General features: G+C 43.7%; 1 protein-coding gene across 1 annotated transcript in view; it reads right to left on the bottom strand.

Annotated features, from left to right (window-relative positions):
* Positions 1-5,321, bottom strand: part of ADD2 (adducin 2) — a 113,543-nt gene extending 108,222 nt beyond the window's left edge. The window contains exon 1 of the mRNA XM_007128928.4: positions 4,880-5,321. The gene's annotated coding sequence lies outside the window, so the exon portion shown is untranslated. The remainder of the gene's footprint in view (positions 1-4,879) is intronic.
* Between the last annotated feature and the right edge of the window lie 1,549 nt (positions 5,322-6,870).

Here is a 6,870-nt window from a genome sequence, read left to right on the forward strand (position 1 = left end):
TATTGTTGTTGAAGACAGAGGCAAGTTTTGTTATTACTGCCTTAAAATTCTTTCAGACTAAATCTATGGCAGTTAAGATATATAGAGTCAAATTTGGGGCTGCAATCTCTCTTCTAGAGATTCAAAATTCTATTCCAAGAATCTTGGGTCTGTCAAAATGCTTGAATTATATAGCTCAAAATGCTTGAACTATATAGAAATCCCTTTTGAAGGAAAAAAAATATCTCACGGACCGAGGGTTGACCTAAGTCACTTTTATTAAAATATAACTTAAGTATGTACACTCATAAAGACCAGTTCAAATACTTACACTTTATACCTTTTATAAAACTAGAATGCCAAAACAAATGTGCAAATAAATACAACTATCCAACTTAAAAAGGTCAAGTTAATAAAATTAATTTACTGCAACAGATAATACTGTTTTGCTGAAACTAAAATACCATTTGGGTTTAACAATAGAAAGATATAGCTGCAGGTCTAGTTACTACATATTACCATTATCTGAATTTTTTACTTCAACATATTAATGCAAACAATACATAAACAATGCAAAACAATATTAATAACCTCAAAAATGTATTTGTTACTTGAAGATAATTCAGATATCATAATTTAAAATGCTGATATCAAACCATCCTGGGGTACCTACATAAATGAAGTGCCATTTCACACTAATAAAAATAGTATTAATTGCTAACATTTATTGAACATAGATATGCTCCAAGTATTTCACATGTAATACCTGTAATCTTCACAATCTTACTATGAAATCAATAACATATTTATCCATATATTATCATAGCAACAGAGAGGTTGAGTAACTTGCCCAAAGTCTCACAGCTAGTAAGTGGAAAAATGGATTTGAAGCCAGGCAGTCTTGCTCCACTTAACCATTACACCAAATTGCCTGTCTCATTGCTTTGGACATAAGGTACTTATTGGGAGGTTGCTAAATCTGCACTAAATGGAGATCTAATCCAATTATTCTAAAACCAGCAAAAGCAACTTATTCATTGTGTTTTTACTACAACACCTGCTGCTAATAAATTGCTGCAATTTGGTCCATACAAAGGTGGAGCTGGCCCAAGAGCTTCATTCCTTGACTGTATAGCAGCGGTCACCAGATGCTGTTTTTTTTTTTTTCTGTCTGGCGAGCCCGTGCCCTGGGTGGACTCACCACTCTCCCCATGTGTCTCAATTTAAACTCCCCTCCCCCTCATCTGTGCTGTGGCCCCAGCCACCAGCCCTGCTCCTGGCCCACATGGGAAGTTACAGAGGCAAACAGAAGCCCCAGCATTGCTTTGGGGGTTGCCATCAAAATGATCCAGAACACGGTTTTAATATTTATTATTGAAGATTATCACTGAAATAAAACCACTGAATTTTAGGGAATACACAGACCTCTCAAAATACATATATTCTCAGAACCCCAGGGGTCCAAGAGACCTGTGGAGTAATAGCAGGATCCCTCACACTAAGGGACGCTCTAAAAAAGGCTGAGTGAAAACCACGCATCTGATGAGGGCATGATTTAGGACCTCTTTCCAAACACTGCATCATATCTGAAAAAAGTTCCTTTCCGCTCTTAGAATCAAGAATTGTTGTGCTTCTCTAAAGAAGTTTTTATTTTGTGTTTTTATGTCTGGACACGTGACATTTTGTGTTTCATGCTTTTCCTGCACAGCTCTTTTTTTTTAAAAAAAAACATTTTTATTGGAGTATAATTGCTTTACAATGGTGTGTTAGTTTCTGCTTTATAACAAAGTGAACCAGCTATACATATACATATATCCCCGTATCTCCTCCCTCTTGCATCTCCCTCCTACCCTCCCTACCCCACCCGTCTAGGTGGTCACAAAGCTCTGAGCTGATCTCCCTGTGCTATGCGGCTGCTTCCCACTAGCTATCTATTTTACATTTGGTAGTGTACAGAAGTCCATGCCACACTCTCACTTTGTCCCAGCTTACCCTTCCCCCTCCCCGTGTCCTCAAGTCCATTCTCTATGTCTGCATCTTTATTCCTGTCCTGCCCCTAGGTTCTTCATAACCATTTTCTTTTTTTTTAGATTCCATATATATGTGTTAGCATACAGCATTTTTTTTCTCTTTCTGACTTACTTCATTCTGTATGACAGACCCTAGGTCCAACCACCTCACTACAAATAACTCAATTTCGTTTCTTTTTACAGCTGAGTAATATTTTGTAGATTTTTTGATGATGGCCATTCTGACTGGTGTGAGGTGATACCTCATTGTAGTTTTGATTTGCATTTCTCCAATGATTAGTGATGTTGAGCATCCTTTCATGTGTTTGTTGGCAATCTGTATATCTTCTTTGCAGAAATGTGTATTTAGGTCTTCTGCCCATTTTTGGATTGGGTTGTTTGTTTTTTGATAATGAGCTGCATGAGCTCCTGCACAGCTCTTATCACAACTTGTAATCAGACACTCGTTTTCGAGATTTCTTCGTGATTGTCGGTTTCTTGCATTCGGCTATAAGTGTTGTCAGGGCAGAGACCATGTCTGCCTGCTTCACCCCTTTGTTCCCAGCACTTCTCACAGAATCTGTGTGGAGTAGGTCCTCAGTGAATGTTTCTTGAGTGAACAAGTGAGTGAATGAGTCAGTGAATAAATAAAGCATATGAACTGTAGGCTGATCAATTTCCCTTTTTGTATGAGCTGCTAGAAAGTTCAGAGCTGGATTTGTTTGCCTCTCATGTTTGTATTTTTGCATTAGCCTCATTCTTAATACAATTTTATGTCTTTACCTTTCGTTTTCTTTTTCTTCCCATCTACTTCTTAGTCTTCCTTGCTATATTTTATGAATCCCTGTAAACTGTCTTAAATCCCTTGTAGAACACGGTAGGCGATAAATATATTTATCAGAGTCTTTTTTGTATGTATTTAAAATCTTAACCCTAAACCCTCTGCCAACAAACACACTTGATCACCTGTAAACTCTTAAGAATAGCTGAGATTTACTAATTCCAGCACCATATTGATATTTAAAGTAAATTCAACTCAAACCTAGAAACCACATGCAGTGCATCATTTCTGGCAGTGTTGCATATTTTGTATGTGACAAGCACATTTCTAATCAGGCGAGACAGTTGGGTGGATAAGGAAGAGCACAGGGCTTGCTACAAAAATGGTATGGATTTTGGATCAAAGAGTGAGTCTCCAAAATGTGTTGACATCATACTAATAATGAAAAGTCTGCTTTTACTGTGTCCTTCTAGGGGTGGGGGTGTGGGGAGTGAAGGTAAGTGTGTGTGGGGGCGGTCTGAGCAAGATCTTGGTCCACAGGCAGAATGAAGGTAGAACATTATAAAGTAGAAATATTAAATGGCCAAGCCCCTTTTTAAATCTGTAACATATACTCTTCATATGTCAGTGAGAGGGGTGACTTACAAGTCTGAAACTTCACAGCTCTCTTCCCTGGTCAAACTCATTTAAAATTTAAAGCACTTTCACTTCAAATGTTACCAACTATTTTTCCCTTAAAATAAAACATCATTTTCAAATCCCATTAACGAGGACATACCTCACCGCACAAGTTCAACATCTCCTGTATCTCCACCAGATCCACACCCTAGATGTGACAGGCGGGAGTCCACCTTCCCCATCATTTGCTCCTGCCAGGACGCAGGAAACCCCTCATTTGGGGTTAGTCAGAAAGCACAAAACGTCCCTTTAGGAAACTGAGATTTGATTTCTAGTATTAATAAGGCTCATTTGAGTCAGTTGAATATTAGCCGACAAACTGCAAGAGGAGGGAGGAGTAGGCGTAAAGAAACAGATGGGTAATAATCATGTGTCAAAGATAAAGGACAATTTTCAAAAGAATTTGATAGGGTGTGGGCTTGGGGGCTTTTCCCCCCTTCTTTTCTTATCTCTCTCTGTCTCCGTCTCTCTTTCTCTCTCTCTCCCCACCCATCCGCTTTTTTCTTTTCTTTTCTTTTTTTTTCTTTTCTTTCTTTTTTGTCAGGGGGTGGAGATTAGAGAAGAAAAGAAAGGGGGAGAAAAGGCAAGACAATAGGCTAGACCCGAGCGCCCGATCAGCATCCTAAAGCAGTCTGCCCCTCCCTTCCCCCCAACACCAGGTAGACTGGCTGTGGTCGCGATTTCAAAACAAGCAGACGATGGCCCCCGCCTCGCGGGTGGAGCGTGGCCTCCTCCCGGGTGCAGGAGGGGAGGGGAGACAGGGGAAGAGAGGGGAGGGAAGACGAAATCTAAGAGATGAACAGCCTGGCCCGATTTCCTCGGGGACAGTGGCCTTTTTTTCCCTCCAAAGTGGTGGAGTCGCATAAAAATTCAAACCCCCTCGGGTCCGCTCACGTGCCAGCGGCCCTCCTCCCAAGGCAAGCTGCTGCCGACGCCGCACCTGCTAGTCCCGCAGCTGCGGCGGCGCCACGGCGATGGCGAGGCCCGGGGAGCGCGCCCAGCCCTGCCGAGCGGGTCCCGCGGCTCCCCGGGAGGGCGGCGGCGGAGCGCGGAGGGAAGGGAGGGGCGGCCCCGCGAGGCGAGGCTTGCCGCCCGCCAGCCAGCCCGGACCGAGAAGAAAGCCCCACCTGTGAGGGGCTGCGCTCGGGGCGGGTGGGTTCGATCTTCCCCAGGCAGAGGCCAGCGCTTGGCAGCCCGCTTTCCAAAGAATCTCCAATGTTACATCAGCAACAGAAACCTTTAGGCATAAAGCACAGACGAGGGGAAGGGCTGCCTTGCAGACGCACTCACTAACAGACGCTCACCGATCTGGACCAACCAGCTCCCGTTCGGTAGAAGGATGCTGTAGGGGGTGGGGGGGGGGGTCTCAAATTCCCTTAAAATAAACAAAACCAAGGCCAGCCCATGGCGCCCATTCCCAAGACGGGCTTACCTCCTGCAAGGCATCTTATCCATCTCTGGTCTTCCGCTGCGGGTTGCTGGGGGTTTGTTTTGTTGGTTGGTTTTTCTTTTGGGGATCTGCTTGATAAATGCACCCAGCTAATCGGCAGAGCAATGTTTTCTACCCATCCTGCAGCCCCGCACTTGCCAGAGCTGCCTGGAATTCCACCAGCAACGCAGCTTCTCCGCGTCGGTGGTAATTACAGACAACAGAGACTGCTACTCCTTGACAAAAGGCTTTCGTTCCCGCTCGTCCCTTACAGCCCTGATGTCAGAATTAAATCCATTTCCAGCACGAGGCTAGGAGGAAATGAGAGCTCTCTCGGCCCTGTGCGCTGACAAAAGGACGCTTGGCGGTGCCCACAGCGCCCCCTCTAGAGGGCCGCTGCCCGGACGCCCGAGGGCCGCGGTGCTGCAGTGCCCCCGCCCGCTCGCAGTCTCGCCGCCCGCGCTGCCGCAGTCCCGCCGCCCAGGCGCTCTGCCCACCGGCACTTCCGCACCACGAGCTGACCGGAACAGCCAAGAGCCAGTGTGAGGATGTGGTCACTAGGAAGAAAATCTGAAACTTGAGCTCCGAGAGAGGTTGTATCCTCTTGGGATTAAATAGAAGCAAAGTCTTGTATTTGTAATATTTTTTGTCTAGGAAGGACATCTTGCTTTAGAAGATTAATTCTATTCGTAATTTTAATAGCAATTGTTTGGCCATTTGAATTCCAAGCCAAAATCATCCCTATTCTAATGCTGACTCCATTTTCCACAAGGGCAAAATGTTTGTTGTTGCCCTACCCTCTGGGGTTATGGGCCCAGCTCCCTCCAATTTTCACTACTTCCTCCTCTCACTCCGTCCCCTCCCGCAGTCTCCCACCCCAGCGGGAACAGGTGTTTGGTGAACGTGCAACTGGATGGAGAACCAGAATACTTGGTTACATCCCAGACGTGCCATTAACTAGCTGTGTGACCCTGATGAAGTCACTTAACCTCTTTAGGCCTTATTGTCTTACTCTGTAAAATGACAGTGTACCTAAGGCACCTCCCACTTCTACTTTCTGATAGTGTTTCTCAATGTGGGGCCCTCAGAAAGTAGGGATGTCAAGTGCTAGCTTGAGACTTTAGGCCCCATAATCTTTAGTCTTTAGACTTTAGACCCCATAATCTCCATCAACCCCCCAAAGATCACCTAAATCAACATTCACACTATGTTTTTTTTAACATCTTTATTGGAGTATAATTGCTTTGCAATGGTGTATTAGTTTCTGCTTTATAACAAAGTGAATCAGTTATACATATACATAATGTCCCCATATCTCTTCCCTCTGTGTCTCCCTCCCTCCCACCCTCCCTATCCCACCCCTCTAGGTAGACACAAAGCACCGAGCTGATCTCCCTGTGCTATGCGGCTGCTTCCCACTAGCTATCTACTTTACATTTGGTAGTGTATATATGTCCATGCCTCAAGTCCATTCTCTAGTAGGTCTGTGTCTTTAGTCCCCTCTTGCCCCTAGGTTCTTCATGACATTTTTCTTCTTTTTTTAGATTCCATATATATGTGTTAGCATATGGTATTTGTTTTTCTCTTTCTGACTTATTTGTAGATTTTTTTGATGATGGCCATTCTGACTGGTGTGAGGTGATACCTCATTGTAGTTTTGATTTGCATTTCTCTAATGCTTAGTGATGTTGAGCATTCTTTCATATGTTTGTTGGCAATCTGTATATCTTCTTTGGAGAAATGTCTATTTAGGTCTTCTGCCCATTTTTGGATTGGGTTGTTTCTTCTTTTGATATTGAGCTGCTTGTAAATTGTAATTGCTGCTTTTGGAGATTAATCCTTTGTCAGTTGCTTCATTTGCAAATATTTTCTCCCATTCTGAGGGTTGTCTTTTCGTCTTGTTTATGGTTTCCTTTGCTGTGCAAAAGGTTTTAAGTTTCATTAGGTCCCATTTGTTTATTTTTGTTTTTATTTTCATTTCCTTAGGAGGTGGG

This window comes from Physeter macrocephalus, chromosome 12, assembly GCF_002837175.3.
Source record: "Physeter macrocephalus isolate SW-GA chromosome 12, ASM283717v5, whole genome shotgun sequence".
NCBI classification, from domain to species: domain Eukaryota; kingdom Metazoa; phylum Chordata; class Mammalia; order Artiodactyla; family Physeteridae; genus Physeter; species Physeter macrocephalus.